General features: G+C 43.9%; 1 non-coding gene across 1 annotated transcript; it reads left to right on the top strand.

Moving 5' to 3' along the window:
- Window positions 1-9,715: 9,715 nt before the first annotated feature.
- Trnas-cga (transfer RNA serine (anticodon CGA)) lies at window positions 9,716-9,790 on the top strand. Its single transcript has one exon. It is a non-coding gene; the product is annotated as a tRNA-Ser (tRNA).
- The last annotated feature ends 16,942 nt before the right edge of the window (window positions 9,791-26,732 follow it).

The raw sequence follows: 26,732 nt of genomic DNA, 5'->3' as shown, positions 1-26,732 counted from the left end.
AAAAATCGATCGTTAAGATCGACCAAACCGTTCAGACTTAAGATTCATGTCTTTGTTACAAAACTTGTTAATTTCAGTTTAACAATAAATCCTAAACTATTATAGATATGATCAATATTCAAGTTTTATTGGGATCACCATGAAATTTTTTGGAGGATGGCAGATTAAAATTACTGTGGCTTCATTCCCTGCACTACTACAGAAGTTTTCATAAATGCTTTCCTTTATTGCCGATCTTAGGTCCACCATCTTTAACACTGCTACGTCTCCTTGGCCACAAAAGCCTTCTATGGGGTTTCCCGATGACGTAGGTTCTCTACTGTCTCACTTGCACACTACAGCGCTTAGGCTTCAATAGACAATAGAGGTCTGTTAGTTTCCCTATCTCGTGGCGAATCTGCGCCCTTTGTGGTATTCAGTCCTGGACGACAGGCTTCAATTCCTGAAGGCTGACTCTTTCGGCCATATACTTAAATGAGAGCGCAATGCTCGTTAAAACACAACTGACAATTTTGTTGAAAGTTAAATTAAATTCAGGGCGGGTAGATTACCGAAATATGGGAGCAAGTATGTTTACTAGTTCTAAACCATCAAGGTCCTTTTAAATAATGAAAGCAAAAACAAACGGTACACACCTTCAATCAGACAACTTAGTACAAAACAGGAACTAAAATTTTAACATAAATCATGTCAACCGTCTGTTTCAGTAGACGGTTACTTACAATATACTGCTACCGGGAACCAGGAAGACGCAAAAAGGACGGATAGAATTACAAGGTCCCCTTCCAGTAATATACGAGACATAAATAAAGTCTTAAAAATCGCAAACAATATATATACAGAACTGACGGACCGCTCGTCCTCACAAGGTACAATAAACAACTTTAAATAAAGCTCTAACTACCACGTCACAGGAGTGGCTTAAACCAAATGTGGCTTTGCAGTTTTGAACAAGGCCCTCAGTCAACACGAACAGACTTAGCCAAGCCACTCCACTAATATTGAGTCATCAGTCTTCTGAATGGTTTGATGAGGCCCTAGACGAATTTCTCTGCTGCGTCTCTCATCGTCTCAGAGTAGCACTTGCGACCTATGTCCTCAATTATTTGCTGAACGTATTCCAATCTCTGTCTTACTCTACAGTTTTTACCCTCTGCAGCTCCCTCTAGTACCATGGATGTTATTGCGTGATGTCTTAACAGATGTCCTACCTTCCTGTCCCTTTTTCTCGTCAGTATTTTCCATACATCACTCTCCTCGCCGATTCTCCGGAGAACCACCTCAGTCCTTACTTTATGAGTCTACACAACTTTCAAGAGTCTTCTGTAACACCACATCTCAAATTTATCGATTCTCTTCTGTTCCGATTGTTCTGCAGTCCATGTTTCACTATCGTACAATTCCGTGCTCCAGACGTACATTCTTAGAAATTTCTTCCTCAAATTAAGGACTATGTTTGATACTAGTAGACTTCTCTTGGCCAGGAATGCCCTTCTTGCCATTGCTAGTCTGCTTTTGATGTCCGCCTTGCTCCATCTTTAGCTATTTTGCTGCCTAGGTAGCAGAATGTCGTAATTTCATGTACTTCGTGACCATCAGTCCTGATGTTAAGTATCTCATTGTTCTCATTTCAGCTACTTCTCATTATCTTCATCTTTCTTCAATTTACTCTCAGTCCATATGCTGTGCTCATTAGATTGTTCATTCCATTCAGCAGACCCTGTAAATTCTTCTTCAATTTCACTGAGGATAGCAATGTCACCAGCGAACCTTTCCTATGATATTCTTTCACTATAAATTTTAATTTCACTCTTGACCTTTTCTTTTGCGTCCACCATTACTCCTTCGATGTATAGATTAAACAGTAGGGTGAAAGACTGCATCCCTGTCTTACATCCTTTTAATACGAGCATTTTGTTCTTGGTATTCCTCTCTTATTGTTTCCTCTTGGCTCTTGTACATGTTGTATATTACCCCTCTCTCTATAGCTTACCCCTACTTTCCTCAGAATGTCTTACATCCGTTATAAATTGCAACGTCAGAACTGCCTCCCTGGAGCTTCTACGTTTCCTGAAGTCAAACTCATCGTCATCTAACACATCCTCGTTTTCTTTTCCATTCTTCTGTATATTATCCTTGTCAGCAACTTTAATTTGTGAGCTGTTAAGCTGATTGAGCTCTTGCAGTCTTGGGAATTGTGTGGATGATATATTGATATATCGCCAGTTTCACATATTCTGAACACCAACGAGCATAATCGTTTTGTTGTCAGTTCCCCAAGTGATGTCGAAGTTTCCAATGAAATGTTATCTATCTCTTCTGCCTTACTTAATTTTTAAGTCTTCGAAAGCTCTTCTAAATTCTGATTCTATTACCGGATCCCTTATCTCTTATCCGCTCTCTCATCTGCCTATAACAGTGGAATTGCCGTTGTACTCTTGATGTAGCTGCCCTTGCTTCTAATTTCACCGAAGGTTGTTTTCACTTTTCGATATGCTGAGTCAGTCCTCCCGACACTCATTGCGTTTTCGATTGCTTCGCATTTTTCATGTAGCAATTTGCCTTAGCTTCCCAGCACTTCCCATTTATTTAATTCCTAAGTGACTTGTACGTCTGCGTTCCTCAAATTCCTTCAACATTTTAGTATTTCCTTCTTCAATTCATCTGCTGAAGTGTTTCTTCAGTCACCCATGTTTTCTTCGCGGCTATCTTTCATGTACCTACGTTTTCCCCCCTCCCCAGATCCCGTGATTGCCCTTTGTGAAATGTCCGTTCCTCTTCAACTGAGCAGCCTATTGTACCATTCATTATGCCAGTATCTATAGCCTCAGAGAAGTCTTCCGTATCCCACTTCTTTGGGCATTGATTCTTCGTGACCAGACTCTTAAACTTCAGTCTACTCTTCATCGTTACCAAATTGTGATCTGAGTCTATATCTGCCCCTGGGTGCACCATACAGTTCAGTATGTAATTTCGGAATCTCTGCCTGACCTTGAAATCTAACTGAAATCTTCCTGTATCTTCCACCCTTTTCCAAATATCCCTCCTCCTCTTGTGATTCCTGAACTGGGTACACGCTATTACTGACTGAAATTTATTGTAGAACTCAATTAGTTTTCGTTCGCTGTCATAGCTACTGCCAAGCCCATATTCTCCCATAACCTTTTATTCTACTCCTTCCCCTACAACCGCATTCCAATCCCATATGACCGTTAGATTTTGATCTCTTTTTATGCACCGAATAACGCATTCAATATCCTTATATACTTTCTCGTTCTCTGCACATTTGCTTGAGTTGTCAGCGTGTGTACCTTAAAAATTGCTGTCGGTGTTTGTTTACTGTCGATTCTAATGAAAACAACCCTATCACTGAAATGTTCATTGTAACTCACTCTCTATGCTACCTCCCTGTTCTTAACGAATCCCACTTCAAATGTACCATTTTGTGCTGCTGCCGATATTACCCTATTCTCAACTGATCAGAACACCTTGTCTTCTTTCCACTTTACTTCACTGACCCTGATATATCTAGATTGAGCGTTAGCATTTCCCTTTTCAGATTTTCTAGATTCCCTACCACGCTCATACTTCTGATGTTCCTCGTCCCAAGTGGCAGAGCATTACCCTTTAGGGGTTATTCAATCTCTTTTTCATGGTCCGCTCGCCCTTGGCAGTCCCCTTCCGGAGATCCGAATGGGGGGCTATGCCAGAATCTTTTGCCAATGGAGAGATCATGACTCTTTCTCAACTGCAGGCAACGTGTCCTGTGGTTACACGTTATGTGTCTTTAATGTAGTGGTTTCCATTGCCTTCTGAATTCTCATGCCGTAAATAATTGCTGATTAGTCCTCCTTTTAGGGGCAGTTTATCACACCAAGGACAAAAGAGTGCCCTGAACCTCTGCCCACTCCTCCACCCTCTTAGACAAGGCCATTGACAGAATGAGGGTGATGTCTTATGCTGCAAGTTCTCGGCCTCACATACACCGCCTCAAATGATGGCAGTGTTCCCACAGGAGACTCTGAGTTGCGACCAACCACATATGAAAAATTGATGTCCTAATCACCATGTCTAGTATTCATGTCAGAAGCTTGGCATTTTTGAAATGATCTTATGGATACTCCCCATTTTCTCATTGGTTTGAGGGTGGAATGGGTTTACTTTTAACTTCCGAATACGTAACATAAGCTGTTTCGTAAGTTCTGAAACGAAGTTCGTGCCCTTACCAATGAATAAACAGGAACTCTAGACTTCCAACTGCTAACTAATGCCGGTGCTATAGTATTTGCAAGTTGCTCTGACATTACTATCATTCCAGAATGAGATTTCCACTCTGCAGCGGAGTGTGCGCTGATATGAAACTTCCTGGCAGATTAAAACTGTGTGCCCGACCGAGACTCGAACTCGGGACCTTTGCCTTTCGCGGGCAAGTGCTCTACCAACTGAGCTACCGAAGCACGACTCACGCCCGGTACTCACAGCTTTACTTCTGCCAGTATGTCGTCTCCTACCTTCCAAACTTTACAGAAGCTCTCCTGCGAACCTTGCAGAACTAGCACTCCTGAAAGAAAGGATATAGCGGAGACATGGCTTAGCCACAGCCTGGGGGATGTTTCCAGAATGAGATTTTCACTCTGCAGCGGAGTGAGCGCTGATATGAAACTTCCTGGCAGATTAAAACTGTGTGCCCGAACGAGACTCGAACTCGGGACCTTTGCCTTTCGCGGGCAAGTGCTCTACCAACTGAGCTACCGAAGCACGACTCACGCCCGGTACTCACAGCTTTACTTCTGCCAGTATCTCGTCTCCTACCTTCCAAACTTTACAGAAGCTCTCCTGCGAACCTTGCAGAACTAGTACTCCTGAAAGAAAGGATATAGCGGAGACATGGCTTAGCCACAGCCTGGAGGATGTTTCCAAAATGAGATTTTCACTCTGCAGCGGAGTGTGCGCTGATATGAAACTTCCTGGCAGATTAAAACTGTGTGCCCGACCGAGACTCGAACTCGGGACCTTTGCCTTTCGCGGGCAAGTGCTCTACCAACTGAGCTACCGAAGCACGACTCACGACCGGTACTCACAGCTTTACTTCTGCCAGTATCTCGTCTCCTACCTTCCAAACTTTACAGAAGCTCTCCTGCGAACCTTGCAGAACTAGCACTCCTGAAAGAAAGGATATAGCGGAGACATGGCTTAGCCACAGCCTGGGGGATGTTTCCAGAATGAGATTTTCACTCTGCAGCGGAGTGTGCGCTGATATGAAACTTCCTGGCAGATTAAAACTGTGTGCCCGACCGAGACTCGAACTCGGGAACTTTGCCTTTCGCGGGCAAGTGCTCTACCAACTGAGCTACCGAAGCACGACTCACGCCCGGTACTCACAGCTTTACTTCTGCCAGTATCTCGTCTCCTACCTTCCAAACTTTACAGAAGCTCTCCTGCGAACCTTGCAGAACTAGCACTCCTGAAAGAAAGGATATAGCGGAGACATGGCTTAGCCACAGCCTGGGGGATGTTTCCAGAATGAGATTTTCACTATGCAGCGGAGTGTGCGCTGATATGAAACTTCCTGGCAGATTAAAACTGTGTGCCCGACCGAGACTCGAACTCGGGACCTTTGCCTTTCGCGGGCAAGTGCTCTACCAACTGAGCTACCGAAGCACGACTCACGCCCGGTACTCACAGCTTTACTTCTGCCAGTATCTCGTCTCCTACCTTCCAAACTTTACAGAAGCTCTCCTGCGAACCTTGCAGAACTAGCACTCCTGAAAGAAAGGATATAGCGGAGACATGGCTTAGCCACAGCCTGGGGGATGTTTCCAGAATGAGATTTTCACTATGCAGCGGAGTGTGCGCTGATATGAAACTTCCTGGCAGATTAAAACTGTGTGCCCGACCGAGACTCGAACTCGGGACCTTTGCCTTTCGCGGGCAAGTGCTCTACCAACTGAGCTACCGAAGCACGACTCACGCCCGGTACTCACAGCTTTACTTCTGCCAGTATCTCGTCTCCTACCTTCCAAACTTTACAGAAGCTCTCCTGCGAACCTTGCAGAACTAGCACTCCTGAAAGAAAGGATATAGCGGAGACATGGCTTAGCCACAGCCTGGGGGATGTTTCCAGAATGAGATTTTCACTATGCAGCGGAGTGTGCGCTGATATGAAACTTCCTGGCAGATTAAAACTGTGTGCCCGACCGAGACTCGAACTCGGGACCTTTGCCTTTCGCGGGCAAGTGCTCTACCAACAGAGCTACCGAAGCACGACTCATGCCCGGTACTCACAGCTTTACTTCTGCCAGTATCTCGTCTCCTACCTTCCAAACTTTACAGAAGCTCTCCTGCGAACCTTGCAGAACTAGCACTCCTGAAAGAAAGGATATAGCGGAGACATGGCTTAGCCACAGCCTGGGGGATGTTTCCAGAATGAGATTTTCACTCTGCAGCGGAGTGTGCGCTGATATGAAACTTCCTGGCAGATTAAAACTGTGTGCCCGACCGAGACTCGAACTCGGGACCTTTGCCTTTCGCGGGCAAGTGCACTACCAACTGAGCTACCGAAGCACGACTCACGCCCGGTACTCACAGCTTTACTTCTGCCAGTATCTCGTCTCCTACCTTCCAAACTTTACAGAAGCTCTCCTGCGAACCTTGCAGAACTAGCACTCCTGAAAGAAAGGATATAGCGGAGACATGGCTTAGCCGCAGCCTGGGGGATGTTTCCAGAATGAGATTTTCACTCTGCAGCGGAGTGTGCGCTGATATGAAACTTCCTGGCAGATTAAAACTGTGTGCCCGACCGAGACTCGAACTCGGGACCTTTGCCTTTCGCGGGCAAGTGCTCTACCAACTGAGCTACCGAAGCACGACTCACGACCGGTACTCACAGCTTTACTTCTGCCAGTATCTCGTCTCCTACCTTCCAAACTTTACAGAAGCTCTCCTGCGAACCTTGCAGAACTAGCACTCCTGAAAGAAAGGATATAGCGGAGACATGGCTTAGCCACAGCCTGGGGGATGTTTCCAGAATGAGATTTTCACTCTGCAGCGGAGTGTGCGCTGATATGAAACTTCCTGGCAGATTAAAACTGTGTGCCCGACCGAGACTCGAACTCGGGACCTTTGCCTTTCGCGGGCAAGTGCTCTACCAACTGAGCTACCGAAGCACGACTCAGCCATGTCTCCGCTATATCCTTTCTTTCAGGAGTGCTAGTTCTGCAAGGTTCGCAGGAGAGCTTCTGTAAAGTTTGGAAGGTAGGAGACGAGATACTGGCAGAAGTAAAGCTGTGAGTACCGGGCGTGAGTCGTGCTTCGGTAGCTCAGTTCGTAGAGCACTTGCCCGCGAAAGGCAAAGGTCCCGAGTTCGTGTCTCGGTCGGGCACACAGTTTTAATCTGCCAGGAAGTTTCATATCAGCGCACACTCCGCTTCAGAGTGAAAATCTCATTCTGGAAACATCCCCCAGGCTGTGGCTAAGCCATGTCTCCGCTATATCCTTTCTTTCAGGAGTGCTAGTTCTGCAAGGTTCGCAGGAGAGCTTCTGTAAAGTTTGGAAGGTAGGAGACGAGATACTGGCAGAAGTAAAGCTGTGAGTACCGGTCGTGAGTCGTGCTTCGGTAGCTCAGTTGGTAGAGCACTTGCCCGCGAAAGGCAAAGGTCCCGAGTTCGAGTCTCGGTCGGGCACACAGTTTTAACCTGCCAGGAAGTTTCATATCAGCGCACACTCCGCTGCAGAGTGAAAATCTCATTCTGGAAACATCCCCCAGGCTGTGGCTAAGCCATGTCTCCGCTATATCCTTTCTTTCAGGAGTGCTAGTTCTGCAAGGTTCGCAGGAGAGCTTCTGTAAAGTTTGGAAGGTAGGAGACGAGATACTGGCAGAAGTAAAGCTGTGAGTACCGGGCGTGAGTCGTGCTTCGGTAGCTCAGTTGGTAGAGCACTTGCCCGCGAAAGGCAAAGGTCCCGAGTTCGAGTCTCGGTCGGGCACACAGTTTTAACCTGCCAGGAAGTTTCATATCAGCGCACACTCCGCTGCAGAGTGAAAATCTCATTCTGGAAACATCCCCCAGGCTGTGGCTAAGCCATGTCTCCGCTATATCCTTTCTTTCAGGAGTGCTAGTTCTGCAAGGTTCGCAGGAGAGCTTCTGTAAAGTTTGGAAGGTAGGAGACGAGATACTGGCAGAAGTAAAGCTGTGAATACCGGGCGTGAGTCGTGCTTCGGTAGCTCAGTTGGTAGAGCACTTGCCCGCGAAAGGCAAAGGTCCCGAGTTCGAGTCTCGGTCGGGCACACAGTTTTAATCTGCCAGGAAGTTTCATATCAGCGCACACTCCGCTGCAGAGTGAAAATCTCATTCTGGAAACATCCCCCAGGCTGTGGCTAAGCCATGTCTCCGCTATATCCTTTCTTTCAGGAGTGCTAGTTCTGCAAGGTTCGCAGGAGAGCTTCTGTAAAGTTTGGAAGGTAGGAGACGAGATACTGGCAGAAGTAAAGCTGTGAGTTCCGGGCGTGAGTCGTGCTTCGGGAGCTCAGTTGGTAGAGCACTTGCCCGCGAAAGGCAAAGGTCCCGAGTTCGAGTCTCGGTCGGGCACACAGTTTTAATCTGCCAGGAAGTTTCATATCAGCGCTCACTCCGCTGCAGAGTGAAAATCTCATTCTGGAAACATCCCCCAGGCTGTGGCTAAGCCATGTCTCCGCTATATCCTTTCTTTCAGGAGTGCTAGTTCTGCAAGGTTCGCAGGAGAGCTTCTGTAAAGTTTGGAAGGTAGGAGACGAGATACTGGCAGAAGTAAAGCTGTGAGTACCGGGCGTGAGTCGTGCTTCGGTAGCTCAGTTGGTAGAGCACTTGCCCGCGAAAGGCAAAGGTCCCGAGTTCGAGTCTCGGTCGGGCACACAGTTTTAACCTGCCAGGAAGTTTCATATCAGCGCACACTCCGCTGCAGAGTGAAAATCTCATTCTGGAAACATCCCCCAGGCTGTGGCTAAGCCATGTCTCCGCTATATCCTTTCTTTCAGGAGTGCTAGTTCTGCAAGGTTCGCAGGAGAGCTTCTGTAAAGTTTGGAAGGTAGGAGACGAGATACTGGCAGAAGTAAAGCTGTGAGTACCGGTCGTGAGTCGTGCTTCGGTAGCTCAGTTGGTAGAGCACTTGCCCGCGAAAGGCAAAGGTCCCGAGTTCGAGTCTCGGTCGGGCACACAGTTTTAACCTGCCAGGAAGTTTCATATCAGCGCACACTCCGCTGCAGAGTGAAAATCTCATTCTGGAAACATCCCCCAGGCTGTGGCTAAGCCATGTCTCCGCTATATCCTTTCTTTCAGGAGTGCTAGTTCTGCAAGGTTCGCAGGAGAGCTTCTGTAAAGTTTGGAAGGTAGGAGACGAGATACTGGCAGAAGTAAAGCTGTGAGTACCGGGCGTGAGTCGTGCTTCGGTAGCTCAGTTCGTAGAGCACTTGCCCGCGAAAGGCAAAGGTCCCGAGTTCGAGTCTCGGTCGGGCACACAGTTTTAATCTGCCAGGAAGTTTCATATCAGCGCACACTCCGCTGCAGAGTGAAAATCTCATTCTGGAAACATCCCCCAGGCTGTGGCTAAGCCATGTCTCCGCTATATCCTTTCTTTCAGGAGTGCTAGTTCTGCAAGGTTCGCAGGAGAGCTTCTGTAAAGTTTGGAAGGTAGGAGACGAGATACTGGCAGAAGTAAAGCTGTGAGTACCGGGCGTGAGTCGTGCTTCGGTAGCTCAGTTGGTAGAGCACTTGCCCGCGAAAGGCAAAGGTCCCGAGTTCGAGTCTCGGTCGGGCATACAGTTTCAATCTGCCAGGAAGTTTCATATCAGCGCACACTCCGCTGCAGAGTGAAAATCTCATTCTGGAAACATCCCCCAGGCTGTGGCTAAGCCATGTCTCCGCTATATCCTTTCTTTCAGGAGTGCTAGTTCTGCAAGGTTCGCAGGAGAGCTTCTGTAAAGTTTGGAAGGTAGGAGACGAGATACTGGCAGAAGTAAAGCTGTGAGTACCGGGCGTGAGTCGTGCTTCGGTAGCTCAGTTGGTAGAGCACTTGCCCGCGAAAGGCAAAGGTCCCGAGTTCGAGTCTCGGTCGGGCACACAGTTTTAATCTGCCAGGAAGTTTCATATCAGCGCACACTCCGCTGCAGAGTGAAAATCTCATTCTGGAAACATCCCCCAGGCTGTGGCTAAGCCATGTCTCCGCTATATCCTTTCTTTCAGGAGTGCTAGTTCTGCAAGGTTCGCAGGAGAGCTTCTGTAAAGTTTGGAAGGTAGGAGACGAGATACTGGCAGAAGTAAAGCTGTGAGTACCGGGCGTGAGTCGTGCTTCGGTAGCTCAGTTGGTAGAGCACTTGCCCGCGAAAGGCAAAGGTCCCGAGTTCGAGTCTCGGTCGGGCACACAGTTTTAATCTGCCAGGAAGTTTCATATCAGCGCACACTCCGCTGCTGAGTGAAAATCTCATTCTGGAAACATCCCCCAGGCTGTGGCTAAGCCATGTCTCCGCTATATCCTTTCTTTCAGGAGTGCTAGTTCTGCAAGGTTCGCAGGAGAGCTTCTGTAAAGTTTGGAAGGTAGGAGACGAGATACTGGCAGAAGTAAAGCTGTGAGTACCGGTCGTGAGTCGTGCTTCGGTAGCTCAGTTGGTAGAGCACTTGCCCGCGAAAGGCAAAGGTCCCGAGTTCGAGTCTCGGTCGGGCACACAGTTTTAATCTGCCAGAAAGTGATGTGTGATCCGACACAACAGTGTATGACTACTAACATTTCCTTTCCAGCTGTTAAGTATTTATACTAGGCTTTATTTAATTGCCTAGAATTATACGCCACAGGATGCTCCAGTTCATTTACAATGTGACCCAATATACAAGCTGATCGCAGAAGTGTTGCATGGGGGGATGAAATCTTTTTTTCAATTGTGAAACCTAAGACAAAATATAAGATCAATGCCTCCTTCAATTTTTCGAATGCTAGCTGACACTCCCATGCCTAAGGAAGCTTTACCCATGTTTTGAGTAATCTGTTCAACGCTTTGGCTATTCGATCTATGAACTACAAGACGGTACATAATAGGATGATAGTTCACTTATGATAGGAAACTCTAGAAAATATAGAGATTTCTTAATCTCCGCTGTTCAATCCCTGTTTATCAATAATAAGACAAATATTAATGATCTAAAAAGTGAATTTATCTCAGTAAACATTCATGAAGCTGTCAGACGAGGGATTTCACCCACACTCACACTTTTTGGTATTTATACTTGCTGTGATCTCTGTTCTCATAGACTAACCTTCAGCGACGGGAGATGACCAGGACTGCATATACGCTAGGCGGAACTAGTACTTCAGTATTCCAGTGGCCACCTGCAGAGCTCGCACACAGCGGGTTACCACTTTGCACGTTTCTCGTCAGGTGCAGTCAATATTATGGAGCTGTAGTGCGACTCGGTTCCTAGCAGCCAATAGTATGAACCTGTAATATCACGTCGCACTAGGAGCCAACAGTACGGAGCTGCAATACCACTGTACGCTATTACATAAGTCGCGCCCATCAACTTAGCGGGCAGAGAGTGTGTGTTGCCCTGTGGAAAGTTATCCAGCGGCGAGAGTCTACCAGTGTGTCCATAGCAGCATCCACTACATATCTACCCAGATTGGTTACCGGACTGAAGAGTAGCTGACATTCTTCGGTAGTGTTTACTAGAGCTTAGAAACTTCATTGTGTATCTCGACTTAGCCATAGATCCACTGATCTTAAAGGTAAGTATTTGTGAAATTCAATAAAAGTGTGTCTTTAAAACCTGTTCCGTAATCATTTCAGAAGTTATGTTCTTAGAAACCGTGCCTGATGTGAAGTTGCGAGTAATGTCCCAGTTACAATGACATCAGCGGCACCTGACGCTCTATTGTCGATATTCTGCTTGACAGTAGGCACACACGAGGGCTCACACGGTAACAAAAACTGTCTTTAAACAATAAATGACCATTTTATTGTTAATAACGTAAATTGTAGGAATTAACTCTTTGTTGATGACAAGGTCATAATGGGAAATGTTTCAAATCAGTTACAGACTGAAATACATGGACTGAAGCTGTATGCCACAATATATGGCATGAAAGTTTCCGTAAATAAATTAAAGTAATGGCAGGATTAAAACACATACGAGAAAAAACAGCAACAAATAGACGAATGTTCGAACAAATATGTGAATTTAAAAATCTCAGATGCCATCTCAAGTACATAAAATATGACGCTTTTGAGTTAAAGCTCGAAAGAGTTAGATAGTTCTGTGTTGTAATATGACGACAGATGCAATAGCGTAATTCTAATTTGTAACTAAATAAAATAATTTACCTCTCCAGAAATAATGTTTCTCCGCTCGGCATGGGATATTAACGTTAAATAGCAATTAAATGTGGATTCGTTTTCATATGTTGCCAACAGATATAAAATAAACTGGAGGGATCGTGCTCAACATATTTAAACTAACAAAATCATGAAGACTGCTTTCTGCTACATTTCCAGAGGAAAACCAAATATTTTTCATTCTTTAAGAAGGTGACATGAACAGTTTTGAGGCGGAGTTAGTCAGTATGTCTACTTGTTGATTAGGATATTACTGTGACTTCTTTAGGTGTAATAACTAATGAGACGAAGTAAAAATTATTTGATTCCTTTTTGTGATATAAGGATGTAAGTAATCACAGATCATTCAGCTTCTTCTCGCCACAAAAGTAATTTCTTGTTTCCACTGACTGCTGCACCTGCTGTTGCAGGAACTTTAATCAAAGATCACTTCCTAAAATCACGTCCACTAGAAATGAAATTACAGAAATACCGGCCTTTCTAGACATTCTTTTATATAATGGGTATCCACAGGCGCGTTTCCTCCTTCCATAGTCTAGTGAGGACCATGTACTTTATAGCCCTTTGTAAACGTGGAGATGAATGCTGATCTTAAAATAGTTTAACTGCACACGTAAGCTCTAAGAGTCAAAATTTGTATGCAGCTGATGCAAGATGGCATAAAGAACACATTCTCTGGGTCTCATAACAAAAGATGTCTCATAAAGCTCTGAATCAAAGTGTCTGCTAAACATATCTGCTCCCAGCACGCCGTTATACTTGAGCGTAGCACTTCGAGAAATTAAAAATTCTGTACAAGAAAGTAGTAGGGACATAGCGGCATCACCCCAATTTTGATACCAAACTCATCTTCATCTTCGTTTCCCCTCGATCCAACATATGAGGAAGGAAAAGACATACACAAAGCTAGCGAAAGGGGCAAGCGGAGAGATATTAATGCAACCAGAGGAGATAAGGAAAAGATGGAAAGAGTACTTTGATAAATTACTAAATGTGAAGAACGGCAATGGAAAGGGAATAGAAGTACGGCAGGGGGAGCAAGGTTATGGATGGAGAAGATGATATGACGATGTTGGAAGTGGAAGCAGCTTTGAGAAAAATGATAACAGGAAAGGCACCTGGGATAGATGAAATTACTGTGGAGATTATAAAGGCAGCTGGACAAGTTGGGCTACAATGGCTGTACATCTACATCTACATCTACATGATTACTCTGCGATTCACATTTAAGTGCTTAGCAGAGGGTTCATCGAACCACAATCATACTATCTCTCTACCATTCCACTCCCGAACAGCGCGCGGGAAAAACGAACATCTAAACCTTTCTGTTCGAGGTCTGATTTCTCTTATTTTATTTTGATGATCCTTCCTACCTATGTAGGTTGGGCTCAACATAATATTTTCGCATTCGGAAGAGAAAGTTGGTGACTGAAAATTCGTAAATAGATCTCGCCGCGACGAAAAACGTCTTTCCTTTAATGACTTCCATCCCATCTCGCGTATCATATCTGCCACACTCTCTCCCGTGATAATACAAACCGAGCTGCCCTTTTTTGCACCCTTTCGATGTCCTCCGTCAATCCCACCTGGTAAGGATCCCACACTGCGAAGCAATATTCTAACAGAGGGCGAACGAGTGTAGTGTAAGCTGTCTCTTTAGTAGACTTGTTGCATCTTCTAAGTGTCCTGCCAATGAAACGCAACCTTTGGCTCGCCTTCCCCACAATATTATCTATGTGGTCTTTCCAACTGAAGTTGTTCGTAATTTTAACACCCAGGTACTTAGTTGAATTGACAGCCTTGAGAATTGTACTATTTATCGAGTAATCGAATTCCAACGGATTTCTTTTGGAACTTATGGGGATCACCTCACACTTTTCGTTATTTAGCGTCAACTGCCACCTGCCACACCATACAGCAATCTTTTCTAAATCGCTTTGCAACTGATACTGGTCTTCGGATGACCTTACTAGACGGTAAATTACAGCATCATCTGCGAACAACCTAAGAGAACTGCTCAGATTGTCACCCAGGTCATTTATACAGATCAGGAACAGCAGACGTCCCAGGACGCTTCCCTGGGGAACACCTGATATCACTTCAGTTTTACTCGATGATTTGCCGCCTATTACTTACAGGAAATCACGAATCCAGTCGCACAACTGAGACGATACCCCATAGGCCCGGAGCTTGATTAGAAGTCGCTTGTGAGGAACGGTGTCAAAAGCTTTCCGGAAATCTAGAAATACGGAACCAACTTGAGATCCCCTGTCGATAGCGGCCATTACTTCGTGCGAATAAAGAGCTAGCTGCGTTGCACAAGACCGATGTTTTCTGAAACCATGCTGATTATGTATCAATGGATCGTTCCCTTCGAGGTGATTCATAATGTTTGAATACAGTATATGCTCCAAACCCTACTGCAAACCGACGTCAATGATATAGGTCTGTAGTTAGATGGAGTACTCCTAATACCCTTCTTAAACACTGGTGCAACCTGCGCAATTTTCCAATCTGTAGGTACAGATCTATCGGTGAGCGAGCGGTTGTATATGATTGCTAAGTAGGGAGCTGTATAGACTAATAAGATGCATTTGGACCCCAAAATGTGTACCTGGTGAATGGGGAAAGGGAATAATGACCCCAGTTTTCAAGAAGGGTGACAGGACAGTATGTGACAACGATCGTGGGATCACACTCATATCCCAAGTAGCAAAAATAATGCAGAGGATGCTGGAAAGAAGAGGGAGAGAAAAAGTGGAAGGGCAATGGAAAGGGAATAGAAGTACGGCAGGGGGAAAAGGTTCTGGATGAAGAAGATGATATAACGATGTTGGAAGAGGAGCAGTATGGCTTTCGTCACGATAGGTTAACAGTGGACCCAATCTTCTGAATGAGACAGTTGAACAGTTGATGGAAGGACATTGGGAGTATGGCAAAGATCTGTTGATGACATTTTTCGACCTAGTAAAAGAATATGACAGTGTTCCCCGGAAAAAGGTATGGGCAACCTTGAAGAGAAAGGGAGATGGAAAGCAAACACTTGAAGTCATCTAGGCAATGTATGAAAAAAGCTCTAGTTGTGTGCAGACACCAGTTGGAATAACTGAATGATTTAAGAATGTTACAGGACTAAGACAAGGAAGTGTGATATCACCTCTGCTATTTATAATTGTGATGGATGAAATAGTCAAAGAGACGAAAGAAGCCCATAGAGAAAGGGAGATGGAGCTATTACTATTTGCTGATGATATTGTGGTGTGGGGAACAAGCAATAAGGAGGTACAAAAACAAATAGACATCCTAAATGATAAGGTCGAGAAATATGGAATGAAATGCAGTGTGGAGTAAAGCAAGACCATGGTGTTAACCAGAGGGGATAGAGAGGGCAAGGGACAAATTCATATTGAAGGATGGGATATTGAAACAGTGGACAACTTTAAATATTTGGGAAGTGTATTAACGGGGAACGCTCGTTTAGAGACAGAAATTAGCAAGAGAAAACAACAGAGTAGTACATTTTACCAGTGTGTGAGGGACTTAGTGTGCGGAAGGGAAGTGAGAATGAGGTGTAAGCTGGTGCTATACAAGACTTACTTCACACCCATACTAATTTACGGCTCATAGACTTGGACTATGGCTAGAAGAGAGGAGAGTAGGATACAATCCAGTGAAATGAAGTTTCTGAGAAGTATCCTAGGGAAGACGAGGAGAGACATAGAGAAAAATGAAGATATTAGGAAGGAAATTGGAGTGGAGAAGTTGACTGAGAAAATTGAAAAGAATGGAGTAAAATAGATTTGGCATGTGAAGAGGATGGGAGAGGGAAGAATACCAAGAAGAATGATGGAGTTCAAGATTGAGGACAAGAGGCGAAGAGGAAGACCGAGAACAAGATGGACAGATACAATAAAGATGAGTTTAAGGAGGAGAAACCTGCTATAGAACCAAATTGTGGAAGAAGAATGGTGGAAGGACCAAGTAAAGTGGCGAAGTACCATTGATACCCCAGATGTTGGATAGAGGGGAAATGAATATGAAGATATCAAATTCATATGTGAATTAATTAAACTGATCAATTAATCCCCCCACCCCAACCACGCCCACCCCAACCCACGACCACGCCAACCCCCACTCCCAGATGTTGTCTTATGTTTTTCTCATTCTGTGGGTGGCACCCAGCCCCCTCCCCCCCCCCCCCAACTCCACCCTCCCCCACCCCCCTCCCCTTCCCCCAACCTGTACTATTGCCGGGAATTCCGAATTTTGGTGCAAATTACGAATTTTGGGGATCTCACAAGGCCTTCCACTACCCACTGTGGTCACTCACGTCACACAGTCTGCCTTGAGGCAGCAACTCTTAGCCAACAGAAAAGGGAAATAGCTGCACCGCTATGCCCATAGTTGGAGCGCGACTTTGAAAAAGCCATCTGGAGCGTTCTCTGGAATTTCGTTGTTGTTGCAAAGGTTCTAGTCTTTCCGAAAATTCCTTTAACAGATTGCAAGAAACAGTTGCGTTGATGTTAAATACAATTGTTCTCCATCGCAGAACAGAGGGCTGCTGGGGGTGAGGGTGGCGTGTCTACTGGAGTTGGTCGCCGGATAGAGTCGTGCTCTAACTAGGGGCATGGCAGTGCTTCTAAATTTCCCTTTTGTGTTGGCTAAGGGCAACCGCCTCAAGGAACACCACATGCTGCGAGTGACTGCGGAGGATAGCGGAAGATCTGGTGAGACCAGTGATCGCAGAGTGGTGGTAGTGGAGATGCAGAAACACAGCAAATGGCGGAAGGACGAGTGCGGCCAGGGAGAATGAGGGGATCGCTGTTGGTTGCAGAAAAACTACGGGGCACTCGGCAGAGCAGCTGACCATTTGAAAAAGCCTGTGAGTCGCCCCCTCCCCCCCCTCCCCCGATAGGTGGATGGAGGGAGGGAGGGAGGGAGGAAGGCATGAGGGGAGGTAAGAGTCCTACGATTTTCGGCAGTTTGTGGACGCCTATCGATGAGAATGCACTTTCAACTACTGTCCTCTGTGCAGTCTTTTGGGATGACGATCTTCCCCAGTACATATGTTGCATTATGACCAATTCATTGTGAGTGCTGGTATTATCACAAGAATTTTGAAGTGACATTATAACTGTGATGCATTTTTCCATCAGTTGTGGTAGTGTGTATTGACTTCAGTTACCTGGGGTGCAGGGTGGTTTTTGAACAGACATCTGTAACGAACTGTGATGCCAAACAACAATAGATACTGTCCTCAGCTGTATGCTTACAGGTAATACAGTTTTTAAATTCATCTCTGTCCAACACCAGCATCTCATCAGTTGAACATATTTCCTAGCAAAAATAATAACGATAGAACGTTACACCCGTGCCTTTTTCCTACTAGTTAGTACGTGAAGGGTAGAGTTTAACTGTGTCCGTCACTAATTTCGAGTATTACTGAGAATTTTTTTCCCAGCATGATAAAACCAGTTGTATGGTATCGTCAGTTTTTGAGCTGTATTGAGATTTTAGGCCATCCTTGTGTAGCGCTATGGATGTAGTTGAGTAATTGGGCCCAATCTTTATGATTAATTACGTAATTGGGACCTACCTTTACTTTATTTTCCAAACCAAAATAAATAAAGCACACTTATTTAACATTCTTCGTCTGCATCTGCACAGTTTCCATGTGTTGGCGGGCAGCACTTGGGCTTTTCATCCAGTACAACCAGGGTTCGAGTTCTGTAAAGGGCACCACCATTTTTAATTTCCCATCAGTTCTGAGCGGCTGGTGGTATAATTGTGTTTCGGGTGTGGTCTTGGGTTTTCCATCGAGAAGGACCTGGGTCTGAGTCCCAGAAAGGGCACCGCCGATTTTAATTTCCCGCCAATTCCCAGGTTGGGGGTAGAGTGGGACATCAGCACAGCTCTGGGACAAAGATATTCCCACCAAAACTCGAAACTCCCACTAGAATTGGAAATGTCCACCAAAATCCGAAATTCCCACCTAAAGGGTAGGTTGCTGGAGGGGGAGGGGTGTGGGGGAGGTTGGAGAGGGGGAGGGGGCTGGGAGCCACGTGCAGGCTAAAAAAAACACATGATGTCATCTGGTGGTAGAGATGGGCGTGGTCGCAGGCGGTGGTGGACGTGGCCAGAGCGCGGGGGGGAGGGGGAGAGGGGGAGGGGGAATTAACTGAATAGTTTAATTACTTTGCATATCAATTTGATACAAAAATCAGGGTGATGCCACCCTCTCCCTACTACTCTCCAACTCCCCTGCAGCTTGGAGTGGTTTTGGCTCTCCACTCAAATTCTAGTAATATAAACGGCCCAGTCACATTAATGTGACCCACTGGTGTGGAGGGTATACAACGCGTGTCGGAAGAACACACAAAACAGTGTAGGTGTTCTCATAATGCGGAAATGGAGCAATTTATGATATGTCTAAGAAATGGCAATATCATTGGCTTTCGGGCAAAGGGTGGAAGCATTTCCGAAATGGCTAAGATTGTAATCTGTTTGCGTGCCACCGTGGTTAAAGTATATCGTGCAAGGCAAAAGGGTCCTATGAAAACTGGTACTGAGGAAACTGTTGTCCACAACAGGCCGTAGATAACAGGAGCGGACGACGGCTGCGCAGATGTATGTGAGTCAAAGACGTACAACTACCGAGCAAATGAACTCCAAAATGAACCAAGGGTGTGCCAAAAGTGTCTCATCAACAGTGTCTCTGGCCGGCCTGGGTGGCCGAGCGGTTCTAGGCGTTACAGTCTGGAACCGCGTGACCGCTATGGTCGCAGGTTCGAATACTGCCTCGGGCATGGATGTGTGTGATGTCCTTAGGTTAGGATTAAGTAGTTCTAAGTGCTAGGGGACTGATGATCTCAGACGTTAAGTCCCATAGTGCTCGGAGCCATTTGAACCATTTTTGAACAGTGTCTCTCCAACGTCTGTTCTGCGAACGTTGCTACGTATGGGTCTTTGCAGTAGACGTCTGTTTCATGCAACCATGCTGACTGCTTTTCATCAGCGACGAATCCCGGAAATTGCGCGCCTTTAGCGTAACTGGAAGTCCACTGAACGGCGATGGATGGACTTTTCAGACGAATCACGTTTCATGCTCCATCAGATAGATTGTGGCTGGCGTGTACGCTACGAAACATCTGAAATCGTACGCCTAGACTGGAGGATGCAGCATTATGATCTGGGGGATGTTTTTGTCGCTTTTCCTCAGGGATGGCACACTGTATCAACACAAGTATGCATCTATCCTTGTCTACCCATAAATGCGGTTTGTTTCTCCTGTGCAAGATGGCACCTGCCAGTAGGACAGTGAAACAGACGCCCAAATAGCATTATACGTGTGTTGCTATAAAGGCATTTGGATGAGTTTACTGTACATCCCTCTTAACCCAAACTCCCTGTATTTAAACCCCTTCGACGATCTGTGGTACCATCTCGATCGGGCTGCTCTTACCATGGATCTTCAATCGAGAAACCTAGCGCAGCTGGCCACCTCACTGCAGTCGCCACGGCTCCACATCCCTGTCCGTACCTTCCAGAGCCTCACTGACTCTCTTCCTGCACGTCTCGCAGCGGTCTGCGCTGCAAAAGGTTGTTATTCAGGCTGTTTAAAAGTTGTCACGTTAATGTGAGGACAGTGTACTAAGGCATATGATTCCAGTGAAAGAACACAATTATTTCTTGCTATCCCAAGCACTTACATCTATTAGAACAAATTCACAAGGAGTCACTATGTGGATCACGATCTGCTTCTTACTAGCCTTAGTAGCCAATGAAACACATACACACACACACACACACACACACGCATATGTATATATCAGTAATTAAAGAGACAAACCGACGTAGCAAAATTTTTACAAAATGGGACTTCTACTACTTCTCAACATAACCCACAGAAATATTAATACATTTCTCCCAATGAAGAACTACTTTTTTTCTCTGCCTGATGCAGAGAAGTCTTCCTCTTGTTGTTTGAGCCACGTTCTCACAAATTCCTTGACCCTCGCGTAGTTGCTCAACTAGTATCCACATAATGGCCCCCTGAGTGCATCAGACAAATGTAAATCCGAGGATAGCAAATCTGGGCTGCAGAGACTACCAGGTAGAGGCTCCCAAACCAGTTTTTCAACGGTTTCTTGGGTCGGCTGGGCTATGTCATGGCGAGTATTGTCGAATAGCAATCTCACGCCTTTGTTTGAGATCTGTGACGTTCTCTCTCTTTGCTGTTTTTGCTTTTCTCATCAGCAGGTCTAAGAAGTAGGCAGTGTTTATTCTACACTCATCTTCCAAATAATTACAAATGACGATGACTTGGGAACCACAAAAGATGGTCAACATGACTTTTCCTGACACACACACACACACACGAAAATAACTTGATTATGTAAATAATTAAGACTGAAAAATATCTTGACAGAGAATATAATCCAAAATTCAATATTAAGATAGTTAAGTTTATTTTCAACTATTACTACTTTCTGTTCAAGAACTTAATGTTCTTTATCTGGTGGATTTATTATGATTACAAGAGCAGTCCATGAACAGCAAAATACCAAACTATCTGAACAGAAATCATACACTTTTCGAAATTTTGAAGACATTTTTCGCCCACACAGTGCGAAAAGTTTTATTTAATTTATTGATGAAATATGAGCTAAATAAGAGCATTATAGGGACATAATATAAGAACATGAATACAACATTTCAGAGGAGTATTTGTGTGTCACTAAATTTGAACCATCTATAAATGGTATAAATATATCAAATCTTCATTGTTACCAGCTAAATTGTTACAATAATGATAATAGCAATAATAATAGGAACATGATCACACTCATCTGATATTTAGGATCCAACAATGTATTTCAGAATAAATTAAAATAAAATAATCATTTTAACAATGTAATTCAAGACAAATACGTTTATTATCATTTAACAGACGTTATCAATTAATTACTGTCTCAGACGTCATAATGAGATAATTTTGCAACTGATGAGATTGAGAGAAAAGGAATAGTTGTAGCTGTGCTTATGAGAAACACTGGGTTCAAGAGGAATAAGTAGTACTGAGAGAGCTAACTACTCATGAAGAATGTATTCTAAGATAACACCAACAATGAAATTAAAAACTCAGTTACTAATTTAGTACAAGCTTAAAGAAAGTAGTAGAAGATATTTTCCATAATTGAATAAAATTTATTAATTTAACCATTAGAGATTAAGTTAAATAGCCTTAATGATGACAAAATTGTTTTCATTAAACATTCTGAACCATAACTGGATCATAATAACACAGTATATACAAGCATTTAAACAATGTACGACGCAGAAAAGGAGAAATTCTTTTGGTTTCGCTAATAAGCTAATAATGTACAAAATTGATGAAAATTTTAATATTAGTGCTGTTCTGTGTAGATTATCAAATAATTTTACCAGAATAAGAGAACAGTCTACAATATACTGAACAGGAATATTACAGGGTTTATATTTAAATTATTTCTGTTATGGATAGAAAAATCATGTCAAATGATACTATGGATAAAATATATTCCATCATGTTGTGATATATCTATTACATTGAATAACGTGACTAGCAAAAAATTTAAAAAATTCCAGATTTTACACAATAAATGTAATCTTCCAGAACAACAGTCTGGTGAAACTGAATAAGTTCTGCAGCACAATGATGGTGCCAGTGTTAAGTTATCGATGTAAATCCTGCATACAAAGAAAACAAAATGCCAGAAAAATTCGGATAACTAAGATACGACCCTCAACGAGAGTTGTAGAATTCTCATTACAGCACAGCAAGAAAGAGAACTGTATCGTACACCACCAAAAAACAGTTGTGATACATGTAATGATAAAAATACATGGAAATGAACTGTTGAGACATTTGGTAAGAATAAACTGTGAAAAAGGGTAAGCTGTTTGATTGAAATAGATCATACAAACAATTTTGATATTGATCCAAACTTGATGCTGTGTAGTCATTGATGTCACTACTGCCATTTCTGCCATTTTGACACTAGATCCTGAATGCTACTTTAATTCGCCTGAAATGGCATTTTCATTCCAGTTGCCCATCTAGTTAAACACCCACAAACAACAGAAGTCGATTTGTACTGATAAAATAAAATGTATAATAAAGAGAACACGACAAAACACACAGAGAAGACACTTCTTGACCTTTCAAATGGTATCACCTATTTCTTGACGAGTACAATTGTGGTATGAAAATAAGATTTGTTGGAACATTGGGTTCGATGAAAATTGCTATGTTTCAGGCGAGAATAGGTTTCAAAAACATTCCAGTGTTGGTAACAAAGCTCAATAAGTCTGAAGGTCAGTCCTGCTCTTATTCATGAACTTATATTGAAAATTTACGCGTTAGGACTGTTCTCTGTGGGAAGAATTAGTTTATGCTTTTGATCACTGGGGAGTCACATACTTATTAAAAATTCATAATACACCTCTAAACAATACGGAAATTAACGTGGAGCGTCCCAAGGCAAATAAGGTCACAACAATCTGAGATCAAAGTTCATGTGCCAGGAAAGTAAAGGTGTGCATCTCACCATTCGTCTTAGTACGTTAAAGAAAACCACAGAAGTGTTTCGAATTAAAAACAGCCCACAGTTGTCGTAGAGAAGCTTGAGCATTTGTTTTGAGACAGTTATGTTAATGTGCCTTTCATTGCTTTGGGCCGTGTTACCGCACTTACGCACTAGACTGCTATTCGTAGAACTATCTTCATTCATTAGTGGTGTGCCTGTGTACAATGATTAAGGTCGGCTGGTAGAATTAGCCCTATAAGCTGTTAGAGCGTATGATGTAAGCTGTGTTTTATTTGCATATAATAGCCCCATTTTGGAATGTTGCTTCACATAGTGATGCAAACTTTTTTATATGAATTTGTTAATGTTTGACCACCTCAATGATCGTATGCAACAGCATTTTGACTGTTGGACAGTCGCATTAGTGAGTACATGGTCCTTCAGCTGCACTTGTAGGCTTGTGATTAATATTTTATCGTAGATACCGACTAGGTTCCTGATAATCTGTGCGTTGTAGCTCCATGTGTTGAGCGCCACCTATGGCGCGCGGGATGTAGCACATTTGACGACCGTGCGCCTAGTATAACAGATGTAGTGGCGGAGGACATACGGTGCCGTATGTAGTTTTACTTATGATCGAAACAGGCTTATATCTGTTGAAATTATTTTATTTTATTAATGGAGACGCAGCCACTGGGCTAAGAAGTTTTTCATTTTTAAAAGCTCATGTAAGTAATATGTTATACGTGACTTTAGAAGTTTTTTATAGATTGTATTACTGGTCTAAATGTTATTTTGATCACTTTTTAGGACTTCTGAAGAAGGCTATATTATTATAGTTGAAAACATGCTCGCCGGCCGAAGTGGCCGTGCGGTTAATGGCGCTGCAGTCTGGAACCGCAAGACCGCTACGGTCGCAGGTTCGAATCCTGCCTCGGGCATGGATGTTTGTGATGTCCTTAGGTTAGTTAGGTTTAACTAGTTCTAAGTTCTAGGGGACTAATGACCTCAGCAGTTGAGTCCCATAGTGCTCAGAGCCATTTGAACCATTTTTGAAAACATGCTCAAGATTTAGTATAAACATAATTATTGCAACTGTGGGCTGTTTTTCATTCGAAACAATTTCGTAATGGTTGCTGGTTTGCTAGTGTTGCTGCCACGATGAAAATAATAAAACCACAGAACACCTAAACCAGTATGTTTGACTGGAATCTGAAAACTAATGTTCCTCATTCTAGTATCTTCTTTGTTTGATTACTATGATTCTTAGGTGCATAGTTGGATTCATGTCACAAATAACGAGTTAGTAGTTAATGAATAATATCCAGTGACTCAGTGCAAAGTGAGAGTGTTTCACCTAAACTAGATAAGAACACGCTAAAATTCAGAGTACTCATTTTTTGTTGAGATGAAACTCATAAAATCACAATAAAATATGACCAAACAAGAATCCATGTTACTACTTCTCACTTATGATCTACAGTAGAAAAACTCAGGAAAGATACGAGTTTTCTTCAGTTAATTACAGACTGACCAATGATGACGAGGTATGTGATGATCACGGCAAGTGCTGAAACTAGCAGACGGCGATCGAGTTCGACGAATCCTGCAGCTGTGAAACGCAGTAGCGAGTCCTGTGACGTCACACGCAGGAAGGCTTCCACTTCGCCAGCGAATGAAGAATGCAGCATCGGCGATCTCCGCAGGATCACGCCGGTACGCCTCGCTGCTTTCTCTAACGCAGCGCAGGACAGCGCCATAGTAATTAGCTTGAGGCAATGGTAGGCGAGCCATAGCGCCGACGTAGTTGCAGATGCGCCGTATGGTAGGACTTCTGCAGACGGTAAACCCACAATGACGATAAGTAACTCATACGCGCTACATGTGGCACCGAGCACACACTGCGCGATGTCAATGGCCACTGGTAACCCAAAGTGTTCCTCCAGCAACTCGTTGGCACGTCCTAACGCCACGAACGCCTCCCGCAGATGGCTCAACCTTCCTGCCGGTGTAGTTACCTGCTGCGCTACTGGCAAAACTCGAGGGTTAGACTGGAGCATCAGCTCCGTGACGCATGCGTTAAGATTCCTCAATCTTATACACAGCTCCAGGACCAACAACACGAATTGGAGAATTACAATCGAGTCTACACACCATCGGAACACAAAATGTAATAACAGAATCATTCCTGTAGGGGCTGGTCTTAAACTAAATATAGCACTACTCATCAGTACAATGTTAATGACGATCATAAGACCACCAATGACTTTACCATAAATTGGTTCCTTTACAGAAATGTGATCATCTACAGACCTGAGCTCTTTGATGAAGGATCGTACATGTGCTAGTCTAGTTACAGTGCACATAGCAAAAATCAGCATTAGCTTTCCGTCTGTCATGGTTAATAAGATAACGTAAACAATTAATGGTAAAGGACGTAAACTAACGTGTAGCCTCATTTTTTGATACCAATAAAATACCGACGCCAGCACAGCAGCGAAAAACCAGACAGTGGAAGGACGTATTACATTCTTCCATATATGACCTATCTTGCAGTTGATGATCGTCTTGTCATCGTCTTCCACAGGCGCTAAAACTAATATTACCCACATTTTGTACAATGGTGACACGACAAAATGTAAATTCATCACAGATTCGTGGTTTTATATCTGCGTTGCGGCTGTGTTTTATCAGACTTTGGTGTAGTCCTGTAACGAACAATGCCAATGTTGAAACCTACGGCAGTTAACAGTCGTTCCCAGTTTACTAAGACACTTCGACTGTAGCAAATTCTTTCTCTGCATTGGAACCGTGTTATTGAAATGATTCACATTCGTAGAGGATTTCATTATTAGTATTACGCTTCCAGAAGCATTTTTACTTATTTAAAAACTTTGTGTGCTATCTGCACTACGTCCTCGTTCAACGAGTGAATTTCAAATAAAGTCTTGTCAGCGTTGTCATCGCTGTGCGTTCACAGTTGTTGATCTTCTGTCACTACCACCGACTGCGCCCTTCTTACATCAATAGTCATGCTTAAATATTCATTGACGCCAATTAACGTCTTGTCGTAGTTACAAATGCGTTTTGAGAGCATCAGGAAGCTGTTCGATCGTGACTGTGGTGCTGTGGTAATGGCCCCGACATGTCTTCAAACACATCGGCTAGTTGCGTTTAATTTTTCAAGAACGGAAATGAATCAGTTAAAATGCCCGCTGCTGTGTAGTGACCGCTATCGATTGTCATTCCGTAACAGTGGGTTGCACAACGAGGTGAATTCGTCGTTTAAAAACTTTCCATCCTATAGCACAATAACATGTTCCCACACAAAAGAAAGATGTTTTGAACTCACTGTGCTTGTCGACGTCTCTTTTTCGAATGGTCTAATGGTACTTTTGATTTCCTTCTATCTATATACTGCGGCGGGGCTGGTTGGTCCCTCACTATCCTTTAAACAATCAGTCCACCTACCTGGATAGCTTTCAGGTTGTATGCGCCTTGACTCTGCCATGGTAGATACAGGTTTAGCCGACAGAAGCAGCGTTGACGAAAATTCGGCTAAATACCCACCATGCAAAGGCCACATAACTTCAGTCAATTGGCTCTGAGCACTATGCGACTTAACTTCTGAGGTCATCAGTCGCCTAGAACTTAGAACTAATTAAACCTAACTAACCTAAGGATATCACACACATCCATGCCCGAGGCAGGATTCGAACCGGCGACCGTAGAGGTCGCTCGGTTCCAGACTGTAGCGCCTAGAACCGCACGGCCACTACACAACTTCAGTCCATGGATAGTACCTAAAA

Source organism: Schistocerca nitens, chromosome 2, assembly GCF_023898315.1.
Source record: "Schistocerca nitens isolate TAMUIC-IGC-003100 chromosome 2, iqSchNite1.1, whole genome shotgun sequence".
Classification (NCBI taxonomy): domain Eukaryota; kingdom Metazoa; phylum Arthropoda; class Insecta; order Orthoptera; family Acrididae; genus Schistocerca; species Schistocerca nitens.
This window is presented reverse-complemented; position numbering and strand designations above follow the sequence as displayed.